The sequence below is a fragment of the Pongo abelii genome, chromosome 5 (genome assembly GCF_028885655.2).
Source record: "Pongo abelii isolate AG06213 chromosome 5, NHGRI_mPonAbe1-v2.0_pri, whole genome shotgun sequence".
NCBI lineage: Eukaryota > Metazoa > Chordata > Mammalia > Primates > Hominidae > Pongo > Pongo abelii.
The window spans coordinates 116,429,750-116,450,598 of NC_071990.2; the positions used below are offsets into that span (position 1 = coordinate 116,429,750).

Sequence of the window (20,849 nt, forward strand, 5' to 3'; positions counted from 1 at the left end):
AAATACATTTAAGATTGCCTTGTCTTGATAAATTTACTTTTTTCGTTATATAAAATCCCTTTCTGACCACAGTAAATTTATTTGCTCTGAAGTCTCTTTATTCTATATCAATATAGCTACTCTTGCTTTTTTGATTTATATTTTATATATATACAAAAAACTCCATATATTATATATGCATATATAATATATATTTCCATTCTATATTTTTAACTTATCTATGTCATTATATTTGAAGTGAATTTCTTATACACAGCATATAGTTCATTGTATTTTTAATTTTTGTCAATTTCTGTCTTTATACACTTAATGTAATTGCTGATATTTTAGGATTTAATTGTACCACTTTATTTTTGTTTTGTTTTGTTTGTTCCACCTCCCTATGGGTTAATCTTTTGATCTGCTTTTCAATAAATCTCTTTGTATAGGCCTTTTCTGATATCATCCAATGGAGAGAGGTGCCTTGTTACTGCTGGGTGGGGACAGAAGTCTAGGCTCCACATGTGGTCTCTACTGCCCAGCTGGGCTCAGGAATAGAGAGGTGGTAGTTCACTACTGGACAACAGAGATGAATTCTCAGCTACCTACTTGGCCTTCTCTGAAATAACCACAACAGTGGTTTTGGACTATCTCAGTACAACCTTGTGATGGTGGAAGTCTAGGGTTTCATCTGGCTTTTGCTTTCATGGGAGAGGGGAATAAATTGTGTTTTAATATTAGACTAAAAGTTGTATACAAAGCTACACTGCCCCTTTCTGGTCCTTTGATTAAAGAGAGCAGGTTTGTCAGAGCTTTTGTAGTTTGTGCCTGTTGACATTTCTGAGTTGTCAACTTCTATGTCTGAGATCTCTAAGATAAAAAAGAAAACCCAAGGGAATTAACAACTGTGTCCCTAGTCAGTCTCTCTTCTCTCTACCTTTCAGAACCTTCTCGTGTTTGTTTTCTTCTCTATATTGCATGCAGGGATTTTATTTGTACTTAGTTTTCTTGAAGCAGAACTACTTCATTCTTTTTTATATTTTTCATCTCTTCTGAGATGTCCACATTTGTTTACTAATTCTTTACACCTTTTCCTACATATTTATAAACCTTTCTGTAGTAGTTGTTTTAAAGTCCTTGTCTGCTAGTCCCAATAACTGGATCATCTGGAGATTGAACTTGTTAATTTTATTCTTGATTGTGTATGACATTACTTGCTTCTTTGTAATTTCTATGCTTAAAGAATTGCATTGCATATTTTATATAGGGGAACAATGATGATGCAGGTATAGTAATATTTTGTGTTTTATTCCTCAGACAGGGTGTGCTCATTTTTATATGTTGCACCTAAGCTATTGAGCCAAGAGTCTAGCTCATCTGGGACCGAGCCATAACACTAGGAAGAGTGAACTTACCTTCAGTTAACCCAACTCTTAACACCCCATGCTGCCACTGCTGCTGGGAGGCAATAGCCTCTTTGACCTTAGCACTGTTTTAGGCTGCAACCAGGGGTCTTATTGAGCCAAAGTATTGCCTTTAGATGAAACAGTTCCAAACATTGAGAAATTGCATGAGGATTTCCACATTATTTCTCCTGTTCAGTCCCAACTTTACTGCCTTTTTCTCAGCAACATTGAGATAAGTTAGAGTTACAATACCAAGCAAACTATTGTCACATTTTATGATATTGTAGACTTCAATATTTCCCACCTGCTGCTGCCGTCAACAATAGCTTGGCTGGCCTCTTTTAGACCCGGAAAAGTGACTCTGTTTTTGGCATGCTTTCTCATCCATCTGTCAAAGACATGAAATTTGTCCCCAGTTGTGCTGTGGAGGGAGTTTATGTCTGAAAATCTGTTCAGAAGACTCTTCAACAGAGTGAAGGCCTTCTGGGGATTTTACATATTAATAATTAATGGCTGTTTTATTTTACTTTTTTCTTTTATTCATTCTTTATATACATATATAATAAATTCTATAATAAACATATACATATATACGTAAGTATGTCTATGGGGCAAGTTTTACAAGATTCTCTTGTAAAAATTGAAAATGTTTTGTATTAGTTGGGAAAATAGTTATTTAAGAAAATTAGATTTAAAAAATATGTGCATTATGTTTGTGTTACATATATTAGAATGTACATATTAATTTGCTTGTTAGGAGCCAGTTTGTGAGCCAAAATGTTGAATTTGAAGTGCCTGAGTCTTCCAGGTAGAAGAAAGCACCTCACACAAGTGCCATCCCAATCTGAAGCCAAGCACAGGTGTGAGAAGCTGTTAAAGAGCTCATTTGGAGAGCTGGAAACAAGGCTATGAGTTAATGGATATTTTTAAATGTCTTTTTATCTTAATGGGAGGCACTCCATAATATTGCCAAAATTACTACACCACAAATAAAACTTATATTTTTAATGTTTTAGATAACAGAAGGAATATAATGAAAATACTCTACATCTATTTCAAAACACCTGCAAACTTTATCTTCTTGAAGAATCTCTCTCTCCTTTCCACTTTTCACCATTTGTTTCCTCTTGTCTAGTGCTAATAACTCTGTAAGTTCCCTAGATGTCTTATTGACTTTCTCCTTTAGTGACCAGGTTTCATCAGTTTCCTCTTCTACTCTCTCTCTCTCTCTTTAGCATTTTAAAAATCGCCTCCCTTTCTGGTTATTTTCCACAATCCTTAATTCTTATTCTTAAATCAAAATATGTTCTCAACTTTTTTCATCTAGAAAAGAAATAAATGAGTTTCCCTTTCAGGTCATGACTAAGTTTCTATCAGACCAACTCTTAAGTACATAAAAATAATGAACACTGGATAAAATACATAAAACAACTACCTGCATGCACTGAAGAATATAGGGAGATTAACATTTAGAAGAAGGGAAGAGCAAAGGGGAAATTTTCCATATTTTTATATCTTTTTTTTTTTTTTTACAACTTTTGACCAGAGGGCAGACTAAATCAGGTAGGCCACAACACAGTGTAGGAACTTTGATATAAAAACCTATATTTTACTGGCACAGAGAGCTTGAAGACAGACTGCATTGCAAATGTAGATACTAGAAATTGAGATGTGAATCTCAAAAACAAGAGGTCAAGGAAGGAGGAGTCCAAATTCTGTACATAAGCCCTGCCTCACTCTCTTAACTACCTGTGTGCAGGAGGAAAAAAAGTGAACTTACATTTGACGTGCTGTTCATTGCAGATGGCAGTGGCAGTTTCCAATTTTAGCTCATCCAAATTAATTGCCTGCTTAAGGGAAAAAAAGAAGCAATTATTCTTTGGCAGAACACAATAAAACGTAGATGCTAACATGCATCATTCACGGTATATAAAATACAATACAAAATTACTTAAAAATACAAGAAACTGGAAATCATAAATGATCCTCCAAAAAAAAAAAAAAATCAGTGAAGACCAATGCCAAATGACACTGATGTTAACATTAGCAGATAAGAATTTTAAGGTGATCATTATAACCATGCTCCATGGGATAAGAAAAAAAAAATGGAGTTTTTTTTGTAATGACTAAAACAGACAATAAATCTCAGAAATGAAAAAGGAACTATTAAAATGCAAATTTAAAAACTGACAGAAAATACCAGAAATTGTTTTTTAAGTCACTCAGCAGACTTAATAGCAGAATAAAGATACTAGAGAAAAAAGTGAACTAGAAAGTCAATCAACAGAAATTATGTAACATTTAAAGTAAAAAATATTGAAAAAAATTTAATAGAGCATTGGAGATGTGTGGAACAATATTAAAAGGTCAAATATATATGTAGGGTCCCAGAAAGAGAATATAGAATGTGGGATAGAAAAAAAAATTTGAAGAAATAATGTCTATTTTACTAATTTCTGAAACATGTAGATGTACTAATTCAATAAGATCATCAAGCCCAAAGCAAAACAAATACAAAGAAAATCACAAGTATGATAGTCATTTCAAAGTGCTAAATACCAAAGATAAAGCAAATATCTTTAAACTAATCTAATAAAACTTACTTAAGTGGAAACAACCTGAATACAGCTGACTTCTCCTCAGAAGGAATGAAGGACAGAAGACAGTGAGGCAATATCCTAATGGTGCTAGGGGAAAACAAAAACAACAACAATAAACATTTTACCCAGCATTTTCTATCAAGGAAAAATAACCTTAAAATAACAGCAAAATAAATATATTTTTGGATTAAAAATCTAAGAATTTTCACCAAAGACCTAAATTCTAAAATTCTAAAGCCTTGACCCTCACAAAGAAATAAAAGAGCATTGAAAATGGCAAATATCTTGGTAAAATTAAGGACAATTTGTCCTCCCAATCTACTTTTTTGGCTGATTTAAAGCAAAATTTATAATCTTTTGGGGATTATATGTTCTTATAATGTATATGACAACTGTAGTGTAAAGAATAGGGGAATTAAATGAACTACAAAATTGCAGGATTTCTGCATTACTGATGAAGTGCCTGAATTCATGACCTGGGTGTGCATTAGACTGTCATTACTCTCTTAGGTATTCACCCAAGAGAAATGAAAGCATATGTCCACACAGAGGTTTGTAACCTGAATGTTCATAACAGCTTTACTTGCAGTGGCCCCAAAATGGAAACAAGTCAAATGTCTATCAAGAGGTGAATTAATAAACAAATTATATCGTATCCATAAAATAAAATTTAATTCAATATAGTAGGAAAGTACTCATTATTTTAATAGATTCAGAAGTAAAATTCTTGTGAACAAGGAATCCAAGAAATTTCCTTAATGTAAAAAGGTCATCATCAAGAATCCTACAGCTATAATTGTACTTAGTGATGAAATAGGGTAGGCTTTTCCTCAAAGATCAGGAACAAGGCAAAGAAGCTCACTCTTAACAATTCTAATTAACATGATACTAGAGGTTACCTAAATGTTGTAACAAGGCAAGAAACAGGCCAGGTGCGGTGGCTCACGCCTATAATCCCAGCACTTTGGGAGACTGAGGCGGGTGGATCATGAGGTCGGGAGATCGAGACTATCCTGGCTAACACGGTGAAACTCCGTCTCTACTAAAAATACAAAAAATTAGCTGGGCGTGGTGGCGGGCGCCTGTGGTCCCAGCTACTCGGTAGGCTGAGGCAGCAGAATGGCGTGAAGCCAGGAGGCGCAGCTTGCAGTGAGCTGAGATTGGGCCACTGCACTCCAGCCTGGGCGACAGAGTGAGATCTGTCTCAATAAATAAATAAGGCAAGAAACAGAAATTAGAATCAGAAAGATTGAGAAGAAAAATTTAAGAAGGCCTCTGTTGGTAGATTTCAAAATTATTTATGTAAAATATATAAGGTGTTTATAAAGTAACCACTAGAATTAATACACTGATTTGTGAAGTTTACAGAATAAAAGTCTAATAAGTTAAGATTAATTTTATTTAATATATTTTAACACAGAACTTGAAAGTAAAAATGTTTAAATATTTAATTTTCAAAAGTGTCGAAAAATGAGTATGTGATATTCAAGACTCTATGCTGAAAAACTGCAAAATTTGTTGAGAAAAAATAAGGAAGATCTAAATAGGAAGATACATCCTATTTATCAATTGAAAATCTGTGCATTGTTAATATCAGTTCTCCCCACATTGATCTACAAATTTAAAGTCTTGTGATTATAACCATAGCAGGCTTTTTTATGAATTGACAATCTGAGTCTAATATTCACGCAGAAATGCAAATGGTTTATTTCCAAAGCAGTCATGAAAAACAACAGTTTGACAACTCCTGGTATCTGACTTTAAGACTTGTGTAAAGAAGACAGTATGCTACTTTCAAAGGATAAATAAATGTATCAATGGAACATAATAGTCTAGAAAGGGCAGAATTAGTCACTCATGTGTACACTCATCTGATTTTTAACAAAGCTTCCAAAGAAATCCGATGGAGAGGAATGTCCATTTACCAAATGCTGCTAGAAAACAAGCAGATATCAATACAGAAAACAGTGATAATTGACCGCCACCTCATTTCACACACAAATATTAAATTGAGATTAATCACAGACCAAAAGACAGAAGCTATGATTATTAAGTTTTTGAGAAAAAATATCACAGGAGAATATCTTCACACCAAGGGATATACAGGTGTTTCTTTCTCTCTCTCTCTCTTTTTTTTTTTTTTTTTTTTTTGAGACAGAGTCTAGCTCTGTCGCCAGGCTGAAGTGCAGTGGCACAATCTCGGCTCACTGCAACCTCTGCCTCCCAGGTTCAAGCTATTCTCCTGCCTCAGCCTCCCGAGTAGCTGGGATTACAGGCACATGCCACCATATCCAGCTAATTTTTGTATTTTTAGTAGCGACGGGGTTTCACCATGTTGGCAAGGATGTTCTCTATCTCTTGACCTCGTGATCCGCCCACCTCAGCCTCCCAAAGTGCTGGGATTACAGGCATGCAGATGTTTCTTAAACACAGAAAGCAATAAGTATAAAAGAGTAAAAAAGATGAAAATCAAAATCAATAATTCCTACTCATAAAAATAGATAACTAAGAAAAGTAAATAAGTAGCCACAAACTGGCAGAAAATATTTGCAAAATATGTATTTAACAAAGAACTAATATCTAGGATACCTAAGTCCTATAAGTCAATAATAAAAATATAAAGAACCAAATTTAAAATGGGTAAACATTTGAACAGATATTTCATAAAGAAATATATGTGATAGGGGCCAGGTAAAGTGGATGTATCACACATATCACATAAAGTACCTATAATATCAGCACTTTGGGAGGCTGAGGCAGTAGGATTCCATGAGAAAAGGAGTTTGAGGCTGCAATGAGCCATGATTATGCCACTGTCCTCCAGCATGGGCAACAGAGAGAGACCCTGTCTCTTAAAAAAAGAAAAAAATTATGTGTTAGGCCAGTGAATACACAAAAACCATTCAATATAATTAGTCATCAGAGAAATGTAAATTAAAATCATGAGATATGTACCCAAAGAAACTCTTTTAACAATGTAGACAGCACCTTAATTCATCATAAGTGACAGAAACTAGAAACATTCTAGTTATTCATCAAACACATTGTGGTATATTCATTCAATGGATAATAATAAAAAGAAATGGATATACATGCAATAACCAGGATAAATCTCTAAAACTATAGGCTGAGTGAAAGAAGTCTTTACAAGAATTTCATAATGCAAACTATTATTTGTACGAATTCTAGAAGAGGTGAAACTAATGTTCCTTCTTACTACTTCACAATATCCCCCCTGAGGTATGTACACTGCCTTAGGGGGGAATTGTGAAGTAGTAAGAAGGAGTTTTTTTGTGTTGATGATAATGCTTTTTATCTTGATAGGGATTTTAGTTGCATATCTATGTGCATTTATCACTACTCAATGCAAGGCATATTTAAAATATTTTTACATTTTATTTTATGTAAATTTTATCTGAAAAATTAAAAGAACCATAGCAAATATTTGTTCTTTTAATTATACTCATGCTGAAGTATTTGGGGGGAAATGTACCAATGCCATGCAAATTGCTGTAAAAAACATAAAAAATACTGAATTAATGAATGGATAGGCAGTTGTATGGGTATATGGATGTGGCGATACAGGTGAAATAAAATGTTAATTAAATAATAACAACATGTTTTAGTGTTGGGTGTATGGACTTTCACTGTAAAATTCTTTTCTGTATATTTAAAGCTAGTTATAACAAAATATAGGGAGAAAACATACGTATTTGACATAGGTAATACAAACCAAGATAACGAAAGCACACAAACAAAAAGTCACCCTCGAAAGCAATGTTCTTTTGCAGGATTTGCAGGTACTGGCCTACTTACTGCCTCCACTCTCATTTCACATTCTCTTGTCAATGCCTTACACTTTTTTTCCCATGTCATTTTATTGAAACTGCTGGCTCAAAAAACCCCTTTGCTACATGGAAGGGTGAAGAATTAGTACTTAAATGATTTGATATGTATACCTACTTCCTCTAGGCTCCCATGATTTCTGATTCACTAGGTTTATCCCCAGCTTTTTTTGTTTGTTTGTTCTGTTTTCTTTTTTGAGACCGTGTCTTACTCTGTCACCAGGCTGGAGTGCACTGGCACTATCTCTGCTCACTGCAACCTCTGCCTCCTGGGTTCAAGCGATTCTCCTGCCTCAGCTCCTGAGTAGCTGGGACTACAGGCATGCACCACCACCATGCCCAGCCAATTTTTGTATTTTTAGTAGAGATGGGTTTCCCCATGTTGGCCAGGATGGTCTCCATCTCTTGACCTCATGATCTGTCCACTTCAGCCTCCCAAAACGCTGGGATTACAAGCATGAACCACTGTGCCTGGCCCCCAACTTCTTTCATATTCATTCCTGGTCATCTCTTTGACCCTCTTTGACTACAATCATTCCAAATAGAATGATGATTCTCAACATTCCAACTGCCCTTAGGTACCTCATGCATTCACATACCTTTAGTGAAAGAACACATCTTAAACTAAATTTTTAGCTCATAAGTCTTCAGAGAGCCCAAACTGGATTATCCAACTGCCTGCTGGATATCTACATTGAATTATTCATACACATGTTAATCTAAAGATGTACAAAATAATTATTTGTTTCTAAACATGTTCCTGTGTATTTCTTCTATCAGTGATTTATTATAATATATGCCACACTAGCCAAAGTCTAAATTTAAAATTCACCATTATTTTTTCCTCCACATTCCCAAACACAATCAATCACTGAGTTTGATTTTTTCTGTTCCTTTTATATCTTTACAGCTCTATTTTTCTCTAATAATACTGCCTTTGTATTAGTCAAGCACATTTTAAGTCTTGTCTAGACAGTTCAAGTCTTCTAAATAATATTACTATTTCAGATGTTGTCTTCTGTCCAGTCTCAATACTGAAGCCAACGTGATCATTTTGAAATGGACCTCTGATTATATTTTAATCTTCTTAAAAATTATGTAGTGTTATCTCATTGCCTTCAGGATTATACAAAGATTAAGTCTTGCTTCTCAGCCTGCCATATAACACTTATTATTATCTTTTCTCTCTTTACATCTTGAGTGTCATATCTTTATACTTACCCATTGTAATAGACTAATAATGCCCTCCCCCTGCAAAGTTGTCCATATCTCAATCCCCAGAACCTGTGAATATGTTATATTACATGGCAAAAGGGACTTTACAGATATGATTAAGTTTACAGACTTTGAGATAGGGATAATATCTTGTGTTATTTAGATGGGTACAATCTATTTATATGAGCTTTTCAATGCAGAGACACTTTACTCATTGAAGTCAGAGAGATAAGGCAGAAAAGAAAGAAAAAGAGATGAGGTGGGAGAATGACTTGACCCCACCTCATCTCTCTTGCTTTGAAGATTAGTGGGCCTTGAGGCTTGGAATACAAGTAGGCCCTGGAAGGTGGAAGTGACCTTGAACTGACAACCAGCAAAGAAATGGATCCTTTAGTACTGATTGTACATTAGTAGAATATCAAGAAATTGAACTCTGTCAACAAGTTACAAAAGCCTGGAAGCTGATTCTCAACAAAGCCTCTAGTGCAGCCCTACTGCTATTTGATTTTAATCCCAAGAGAACTATGCCAAGCTTCTGACCTACAAACTGTGTGATAATAAATTTGTATGGTTTCATGTACAATCAATTGATCTTTGACAAAGATGACAAAAATGAACAGTGGAGAAAGGACATTCTATTTAACAACTGGTCCTGGGAAAACTGGCTAGCCATTTGCAGAAGAGTGAAACTGGACCCCTACCTCACACCATATGCAAAAGTTAACTCGAGGTTTATTAAAGAGTTAAATGTAAGACATAAAACTATAAAAACTCTAGAAGAAAGTCTAGGAAAAACTCTTCTAGGTATAGACGTAAGCAAATAATTTATGACTAGGACCTCCAAAGCAATTGCAAGAAAAACAAAAATGGACAAATGGGAGTAAAGAGATTCTTCACAGCAAAATAAACAATCAACAAAATAAACAGACAACCTACAAAATGGGAGATAATATTTGCAAACTATGCATCCTACAAAGAACTAATATCCAGAATCTATAAGGAACTTAAACAAATCAAGAAAAAAAGCAAATAAACCCATTAAAAAATTGCCAAATGACATAAACAGACACCTCTCAAAAGAAAACTTACAACAGAAAGCAAATATGAAAAATGCTCAAAATTACTTTTCATCAGATAAATGCAAATTAAAACCACAATGAGATATGCCATCTCACAAAAGTTGGAATGGCTATTACAAAATTATTAAACACATGTTGACAAAGATTCAGAGAAAAGGGAAAACTTATATACTGTTGGTGGGAAAGTAAATTAGTTCAACCTCTATGGAAAACCATATGAAGATTTCTCAAATGACTGAAAATGGAATTGCTATTCGATCTAGCAATTCCACTACTGGGTGTCCACTCAGAGGAAAAGAAATCATTTTATTAAAACAGTACCTGCACTCGTATGTTTATTGCAGCACCATTCACAATAGCAAAGACATGGAATCAACCCAGGTGCTCATCAATGGTGGACTGGATAAAGAAAATGTGGTATACATACACCATGGAATCCTATGCAGTCATGAAAAGGAATGAAATAATGTCCTTCACAGCAACATGGATGTAGCTGGAGGCCTTTATCCCAAGTGAATTAATTCAGGGAAAAAACTCAAATTCTGCATGTTCTCAACTATAAGTGGGAGGAAAACAATGGATACACATGGATATAAGGATGAAAAATGTAGACACTGGTGACTCCAATAGTGGGGAAGATGGAGGACTACAAGAGTTAAATAAACTACCTATTGAGTACTATATTCACTATTTGGGTGATGGGTTTACTAGAATCCAAAACATCAGCATTACTCAATATACCCATGTAACAAACTTGCACATGTGCCCCCGAATCTAAAATAAAATAACAATTTTTAAAAATTGTGTTTTTTAAGTCACTAAGTTTGTGGCAATTGGTCACATCAGCAATAGAAAACTAATACAGTTATATTGAACTATAAGCTTCAGCATTTCAAGAACCTTCTATACCATTTTTTGTCTCCAGAGGTTTTCATATGCTTTTCTCTCTGCCTGGAACACACTTTCTTCCTTGATTCTTATCTCCATCATTCCCATATATTATTTTCTAATAATATTTAAAGTCTCTTTTTAATCTCCTGTTTTTGATAGAGTTATTTCATTTTTTATGAACCCTTCTAAAATCTGGGCTTTTCTCCACCAGAAAACTTGTCATATAATATTAAAACTTTCCATATTCCTGCCTGTCTTTCACCTGAAGCTAACAGCCAGGAACTGTGTGTCATTTATTACATTACCTCTTTTATTAATCATAATACCTAGCATATTGTAGGCTCTTAGCAAATATTTTTTGAATGAATAAAAGCTAATGCAAAGTAAATACATTAACTCTATTTGTTTAGACATTTTGTATTTGATAAATTACATACATGCCTTGAGATTATTAAAGGCAATCACTCTATCTGATCAAACAGAAAATAAGAGGGATATATTTATATAGGACCTTCTTCCATTTCTCTGTCTATCCAATTATCCAGCCAAAGTTTGTCAGTCTTGTTATTCTAGTCTCAAGGTTGCTATCACTTACAATTAACCTGTTTTTAGCCTTTGGACTTTCTTGGGTATTTCATTCAGATATTTTACCATGCCTAATATTATCATTACAAGTCTGTGTCAACTGAATGACTATTTTGCCTTTTGGAGACCTAGCTATTTGCAAATTTGTTTGTGTAAAAGGTGTGCTGGTATCATATAACTTAGCTCTTTACCTTCTCAACTACAACTACCTGTATAAATCTGAAAGGAAAGGCCCCATTTTAGGGGAGTGGCATACTGAGAGATACTAGCTTGGAATAAAAGGCTGTCTAATTAAAGTACTAATACTTTCTGTGTTAGCCTCAATTAATTCTAATATCATGAAACCATCCAATAAATTCAAAGAAACGGCCCAAAATGGATATTTGGGAGAATTATTGTTTTGTGTTTTATTTTTCCAGCTTAAGGTGACCTTTGAATGTGTTCTCCCTTACTTTTAGAAAGAGATGGAGTGAACATAAGAAAATGCAACAGTTTACAAAGCCCTGTAGTCAGCCCTGTGATACATTTGTATGTGTCCAATAATTGTCGTTAATGTTGTTGGGCCTACCAGAAATAACTAAATTATTTAGAGAGGGGAGCTCTAGTTGTTATATAGCACATGTTCAGATCTGTCATAGCCCAATGGTCAGGAATTCAGATGGTTTTGTGGATCATGTTTCTATTTATAGGCAAAATTTTATATGTATGTGTGTTTTAAGGAGAAGAAATTCATAGCTTTTGCTAAGTTCTCAGAAGCTACAGGGTCTGAAAAAATTAAGAACTACTACATTTAAAACCACTTTTAAAAATATATAGCCCTAAGCCTACTCAATGAATTGATACACCAGTATAAGTTTTTTAAATATAAATTTATATAATGGTCTTGAATATAATGAAACTCATAGTTATTTCTTATGAATGTTGAATAAAACAAATAGTGAATAGAATTTCTTAGATTTTCTTTTTCTTCTTATTTTCTTTACTCTTCAAGATAATTAGCAACCTAATCTTCTCTTAAAATGTAAAATGATGTCCTCTTGACACTTTTTGTCAAGTAAGCATCTTTGTAATGACTTTCAAAGCTAAAAAAGAATATCAGAAAATAAATTTTTGGTTACAGTGGTAAAAATTTCACTAATGCTTTGACCTAAATTAGGGACTCAGTGCTTCCAGACATCATAAATCATCAGCGAGATGGCCTTTCCAGAACTGAACTTCATTTACTACTTTCATTGGCCATATGAAATACAGGTGTCCTTATCAGTGACCACCACAAAGAAACAGGGAATACTCTTAACCTTTTAATGGGGTCTATTTCAATATGTAGCAAAATAGAATAGAATCCACATGAAGGTAAGTGGATTATAAAAGTAGGTGTTCAGATTTTAGCAATTTAAAATTGCAAAAATGTCTCAGCAGAACCCTTAAATCATAATTATTCAACACAGGTCATTCCTTCATAATAACCAACAAAACAGTTTTGTGGTAAAAGAAAAAAACTTGAGTAAAGTATAAGAACTATCTTGGAAAGTCAAAGAATGTGGGTCAAAAAGCAGCCTAAATGAGTCTGATTGCATCATATTATTTGTTATGAAGCCACACCAAAGAAATATATAAACTTGTACTAAAACTTCAATTAGAGATGCAGCTCTATGTTTCCATGTATTAGAACTTTGGCAAATAAATTAACATATGTAAGTCTCACTTTAGTTTGTTAGTTAGAAATAGTATGTCTATTTTATAGCTACTTTTAATGATATTTAAATTAGGGAATTTATATTTTAATACATTATAAACATGTAAGATCCTGTCATTACCACCTATGTCTTCTTTAGAGAGGGCTCTCTTCTCTCATGATCGTGCTCTCTTTTAGCTTCTGTTTTCTATTTTAATTGTTTACTTTTCTTCTTATCTACTCTATGGACTCTTGGAGCATTAATTTATGTATTTATTGTATCCAACATAACTCTTAACACACGGACAGGTTTTTAATGGTTTATATGCTATAATGGACACAAAAATACTCCTGGTAAACTATTACTTACCTTATTAATTTGCCATTAGCAATAATATTTAGTCAGATCTGAGTAATAGTGTTTTCCAGTTAACTTTATTTGAGGGAATGATGTCTTTCAAAACTATAATTTACATAAACATAGAATTTTAAAAATGTATTTTTGGCTAATTCACCAAGAATATATAACAACTGTAAATATATTGTAAACACAACAGCAGTATGGAGCACTTAAATCTAGTATGTGCACCATATTGGAGGACCTAAATACATGAAACAATTATTAAATGATCTGAAGGGAAAGATAGACCCTAATATATAATAGTAGATTACCTAAATTCCCCAATTTCAACAATAGACAAATTATCTACAGAGAAAATCAATATGGAAACATTGGACTTGAATTACACCTTAGACCAAGTAGACCTAACAGAAATATACAAAACATTCCACCCGACAGCAGCAAAATACACATTCTTCTGAAGTGCACACAAACATTCTCCAGGATAGATCACATGTTAGGGCACAAAACAAATCTTAACAACCTTGAGAGGAATGGAATCATATCAAATATTTTTTGCATCCCAATGCAGGAAACTAGAAATCAGTAACAGGAGAAATTTTTAAAAATACACAAATATGTGGAAATTAAATACCATAGTCCTAAACAATTAATAGATTACAGAAAAATATTACAAAACAAATGAGTAAATGCCTTGAGGCAAGCGAAAATGGAAACAAACATACAAAAACTCATGAGGTAGCAAAAGCAGTCCTAGAAGGGAAAATTATAGTGATAAATGCTTATACCAAAAGAAAGAAAAGATATCAAATAAACAATCTAATGTTATGCCTCAAGGAGCCAAAAAAAAAAAAAAAAGAAGAACAAACTAAGTTTAAATTTAGCAGAAGAAAATGAAATAACAAAGATCAGAGCATAAATAAATAGAGTACAGAAAAGCAATTTAAAAATCAACAAAACTAAGAATTGGTTTCTGAAAAGATGAGCAAAATTTAAAAACCCTTAACTAGACTAACTAGAAAAAAAAAGAGAGAAAACTTAGATCAATACGATCAGAAATGAAAGAGGAGACATTGCTACTGAAACCACAGAAATACAAAACATCATAAGAAACTACTCTGACAATTATATGCCGACAAATTAGATAATCTAGTACAAATGGATAAATTCTTAGACACATACAATCTACCAGAACTGAATCATGAATATGTAGAAAATGTAAACAGATGAATAAGAAGAGGTTCTATCAGTAATAAAAATACTCCCATCAAAGAAAACCCAAAATTGAAAAAACTTCACTGCTGACTTGTAAAAAAAAATTGAATAACTAATATCAAGTATTCTCAAATTTTTCAAAAAAATTGAAACAGAGGGTCGCTTTTTGAGGTCAGCACTACCCTGATACCAAAGTCAGACAAGAACACTACAAGAAAAGAAAGTGTACAAGCCAATATCCCTCATGAACACAAATGCAAAAATCCTCAACATAATATCAGCAAATGGAATTCAAGAACAAATTAAATGAATCATTCACCATAATCAAGCGGGCTTTATCCCTGGGATGCAAGGATGACTCCACATATGATACATGATGCTATAAAATAAAGAACAAAAATCATATGATTACCTCAGAAGAAAAAAAGCATTTGGCAAATTTAACATCTTTATAATAAGAAAAATGCAACTCTCGACAGACTATTGATACAAGACTCAACAGGTATTGAAGGAACGCAGCTCAGTATAATAAAGGCCATAAATGACAAGCCTATGGTGAATAGTTGAAAGCTTTTTTTCTAAGATGAGAAACAGGACATGGATGCCCACTACCACTTGTTTTCAACATGGTACTGGGAAGTCCTAGCCAGAGCAACTAGGCAAGAGAAAGAAACCAAAAGTAGCTTTAAAGGAAAGGAAGAAGTTAAATCGTCTCTATTTGCCGACAACATGATCTTATATAGAGAAAACCCTAATAACTGACCAAAACTGTTAGAATTGATAAATTAATTCAGTAAAGCTGCAGGATACAAATCAGCAGAAAAAAACTTGTAGCGTTTCCATATATTAATAACTATATAAAATTTTTTTAAAAAAAGATCCTATTTACAATAGCAACAAATCAATTAAAATTAATCAAGGAGGTTAAAATTATACTGAAAATTATAAAATACTGATGAAAGAGATTGAAGAAAACACAAATAAATATAAAGCTATAACATGAATTAATATTGTGAAAATGTCTGTACTACCCAAAGTGATATACAGATTCAGTGCAATTCCTCTCAAAATTCCAATATGATTTTTCATAAAAATAGAAAAAAATTCTTATTTTTTTGTATTTGTATGGAGCCAGAAAAGTCCCAAAACAGCCAAAACAATCCTGAGCAAACAAAGAAACAAACAGCAAAAAAACATAGCTGTAGGCATCACACTACCTGATTTCAAAATCAACTACAAAGCTAAATTAATTAAACACCAGTTTATTTGCATAAAAACAGATACATTGATCAATGGAACATAATAGAGAGCCCAGAAATAAACCCACACATATGGCCAATTGATTTTTCGATGAATGTACCCAGAACACACAATGGGGAAATGATAGTCTCTTCCACAAATGGTGATGGGAAAACTGAATAACCAAACACAAACGAATAAAATTAGACCCATTCCTCACATCATATTTAAAAAATCAATTTAAAATAGAGTAGACTTAAATACACGACCTGAAACTGTAAATCTACTAGAAGAAAACAGAGCAAAATCTCCATGACATTGGTCTAAGCAAATGGATATTTTGGATGTGATCCCAAAAGCATAAGCAACAAAAGCAAAAAATAAAAAAATGAATTTATTTCAAACTAAAAAGTTTCCACAGAGAAAGAATAAAACTAATAAGGTGTTGTGACAACACAGAGAATACAAGAAAATACTTGCAAGCCATACATTTGACAGGTGGTTAATACACCAAATATATGGATGATCCTTGATTATGATGGGATTACAACCCAATAAACCCATCCCAACCTAAAAATATAACAAATAAAAATACATTTAATACCTCAATAAACTCATTGTACAGGCAAAATTATAAGTTGAACAGATGTCTAGATATTCCTCACATTATGATGGGAGTCTGTCCTGATAAACCCATTGTAACAACAAAAAATTGAAAGTTGAATCATTATAAGGGAAGGAACATCTATACAAAGAACTCAGACCAACTCAATAGCATTAAAACAAGTAACTTAATTTAAAAATTGGCAAAGAACCTATAAAATTATTTCCAAAGAAGACATACAAATGAACAAAAGGTACATGAAAATATGCTCCACATTACTAATCATTAGGGTAATGCAAATTAAAACAACAAGTTATTACTTCACATCTGTCAGAATTGCTATTATCAAAAACATGGAAAGATAAGGGTTGGCAAGAAATCAGAGAAAAGAGAACTCCTGTACTTTTTTGGTGGGAATGGACATTAGTACAGCCATTATGAAAAACAGTGTGGTAGCTTTTCAAGAAACTAAAATTAGAACTGCCATGGGATTCAGTAATCCCACTTCTGAGTATATATCCAGAGGAACTGAAATCAACATGTCAAAGTGATGTCTGCACTCCCATGTTTTTTGTAGCATTATTCATAATGGTTGAGATATGGAATTAACTTGTGTCTATCAAAGCATGAATAGATAAAGGGAATATGGTAAATATATACAATAAAACATTATTCAACCTCTAAAAAGAAGGAAATCCTGTCATTTGTGATGACATGAATGAATCTGGAGGACATTGCACCAAGTGAGATAAGCCATGCACAAAAAGACAAATATTGCGTGGTCTCACTTGCATGTGGAATCTAAAGTACATTGAACTCATAGAAGTAGAGCATAGGATAATGGCTACCAGGAGCTGTGGGAAGAGTAGGGAGAGGAAATGGGGAGATGTTAATCAAAAGGAACTAAGTTTCAGATAGATATGAAAAATAAATCTTGAGATCTATTGAGCATTGGGGTGACTACAGTCAATAATAATGGACTGTACATTTCAAAATAACAAAAAAAGTAAATTTCAGAAGTCTTCCATAAAAATGATAGGTAAATAAAGTGATGGATGTGCTAATTAGCTTGATTTAATTAGTCCACGTTGTATACATATATCAAAACATTGCATCGTACCCCTAAATGTATACAAGTATAACTTGTTTATCAAAAATAATATTGAGAAATAAATAAGAAAAGAAAATGTGTCATTTTTTCTGACTATATATTCCATTATAAATATTTTAATTACAATATAAAATTAAGGACACTTTTTTTTTTAGAAGAGATGAGAACCTAAAATTCTACAAATCCTCTTCTCCTATTTCTTCATCATGAATATCATTACGATCAAACTCTTGGTAGCTTTTTATTGATTGCATAACAATTTCTAAGACCTTTACTTGTCACATCCATTCATTATGTCATTGAGTTTTTATAAGAATCCAGGGTAATCATAATTATTCCCATTTTCAAATGTAAGGAAACAGAAGGCTTAAAGAGATTAATTTGTTTATTTTAACAAAAAATATTGATAAAGCAAGGATCTATGTACAAACATAATTAGAACCCATGTTCACAATATAATGGTTAATTCATAATTTTTTTTTCAAGGATTCTTCAGTCTGTTAAATTAGAACTTCTAGATATACCAAAAGAAGGTCACTAACTATATTGACCTTCCAACCATCATCCAGATTTTTAAATGACTTAACAAACTGGTTAAATATTTATCCATATAGCTAAGAAACAGAACTACTAAAACATGGCTCCTGTAAGTTGCAAAGTACATGCCTACAGACCTTGAAGATTTTGCCCAATCAAACATGTGGATGATGGTGATGTCACTGGAATGGCAAGTCAGTCTCTGCACTGTCTTCCATACTACCTAGGACAGTAAGAACAGCTTGAGGACAATAGCACACCATTTATAACACATTAGTCAAGGAAGCTATGTGTAGAAAAGTTTGCCCAGAGAAAAGCTATACAGTTATAAAATATTGAGCCATAAAGTTGAGGTGGAGTGGAGGTAAAAAGTTATGATTGATTTTAAAGAAAAAAATACAGTAAGCTACTTAAGGAGGCATAAGTTGTAAGTGTGTCTACTATTTCTATTTGCTCTTGGAGTGGTTTTTTGGGTGCCCAGGATGAATTCCAGAAAAATTGTGACATCTTGAAAATATATTTGATTCATAATTTTTCACTGCTGAGAGTAATTCACTGGATTGGAAACCTGAATTGAGGATAAGCCAGAAACTTTGAGGAATTTGGCAATTTAAGTGCAAAACTAACCAGAATGAAGAGAAGAACAAAATGTTGGCCCACAATATACTTCTCACAAGGAAAACCTGGTCTTGTAGCAAGGAAGGCTAAACACAAGTTCCCCCCACCCCCCAAAAAAAGGAATGAAAGCTAAGGAGGTCTTAAAACTTACCAAAAAATTTTCCATTTGTATTCTTTCATTTGCTATGAGTCAGCAGAATTTGAAAACACCATCAAACTTGGCATCAAGGGGCCAGGCTGACTCAATGGACCAAAAGATTATGGTAGACACAGTTGTCAAAGCAAAAACTGCACCATGCAATGTTAAACAGGTAAGGGAGACTAAGCCTACTGTAAGAGTATAGAGAGGCTAATCTGAGCTCAACTTTGCTGAAACAAAAAGCAGGAGAGATTTAAGAGCTGGGTTAAGGGATCTTAGGATATCTGTGTTTGCTAATTGGCATTGCTCAAAGGAAAAGTACACTTTCTTGAGAGGAGATAGTTTTATAACTTCTAGGAAGACATCCACTAAACTTAGGCTCCTACTGTCCCACAGAGAGAGGGAGAAAGGGGCTGTATCTTCCTTGACAATTACATTTCAAAAGAATGGCTCCCAGGTCCTGGAAAAGGCAGTTCTGCATTGTAAGCCTAACGGAGGCTTTTGAAAAGATTTACATCAAAAAAGGGAAGAGAAACAAACTGATTGCAAGTTTTCTAAAGTAAATGCTCTAAAAAAAGTTGCTAGGAGATCAGGGCCTGGAATCAGAAAGAAGCAGGTCTGAAGTTTAGTCAAGCTGAGAGCAGCTTTAAGGTCCATCTTGGTCACAAGTTAAGTAAGTTAGAAAAAATAAGACATAATATGAAAGCAAAAATCTCTTCTCAGCCTAATATTAGGTGTCCCTCCTCTGCATTTTTTGTTTTTAAGTGTTGTTTTTTGGTATCGAGCCCTAGGATCACTTTTCTTTTCTTAATACAATTTCCTGAAGTATATCATCAACCCACATTACTTTAATTGTTATCTGCTGAAAATTTTCAAACTATGATATTTATATTTTCAAAGGAAAATATGTTTGGCTCATAAATTCTAAGTTGAGTGTACTTGTCTTTACTGGAAAAAATATATATACACACACTTGTGCATGAGCACACACAAGGAACTCAGGCAAAAACAAATGAACAAGCAAAATAAGAATTAAAAACAAATTAAAATTAAAATAACCAAAGACCTAGAGGGTTGCAATAGAAAACTGCTATAAATGCAGTTATGGAAGAGTTTATAGGTATCAACGTTTCTTAGAAGAGTAGATTTCTTATAAAAAGTGAATTGAGGGGGCAGTTCCAAGATGGAAGAATAGGAAAAGCTCCAGCTTACAGCTCCCAGTGTGAGCAATGCAGAAGATGGGTGATTTCTGCATTTCCAACTGAAGTACCAGGTTCATCTCACTGGGGCTTGTTGGACAGTGGGTGCAGGACAGTGGGTGCAGCACACCAAGAGTGAGCCAAAGCAGGGCAAGGCATTGCCTCACCTGGGAAGTGCAAGGGGTCAGGGAATTCCCTTTCCTAGCCAAGTGAAGCTGTGACAGACGGCACCTGGAAAATTGGATCACTCCCATGCTAATACTGTGCTTTTCCAATGGTCTTAGCAAACGGCACACCAGGAGATTATATCCCATGCCTGGTTCAGAGGCATGCCTGGTTCAGAGGCATGCCTGGTCCACAGAGCCTCGCTCATTGCTAGCACAGCAGTCCGAGATCAAACTGCAAGGTGGCAGCGAGCCTGGGGAAGGGGCGCCCACAATTGCTGAGGCTTGAGTAGGTAAACAAAGCAGTTGGGAAGCTCGAACTGGGTGGAGCCCACTGTAGCTCAAGGAGGCCTGCATGCCTCTGTAGACTCCACCTCTGGGGGCAGG

The 20,849-nt window shown here is 33.9% G+C and overlaps 1 long non-coding RNA gene across 1 annotated transcript; it reads right to left on the reverse strand.

The window, feature by feature from the left end:
- Positions 1-1,572: 1,572 nt before the first annotated feature.
- Positions 1,573-18,930, reverse strand: LOC129060046 (uncharacterized). Its single transcript, XR_008526382.2, has 4 exons — positions 18,480-18,930; positions 3,989-4,072; positions 3,166-3,235; positions 1,573-1,773 (listed from the first exon to the last, which is right to left on the reverse strand). It is a non-coding gene; the product is annotated as an uncharacterized LOC129060046 (long non-coding RNA).
- Positions 18,931-20,849: the final 1,919 nt, after the last annotated feature.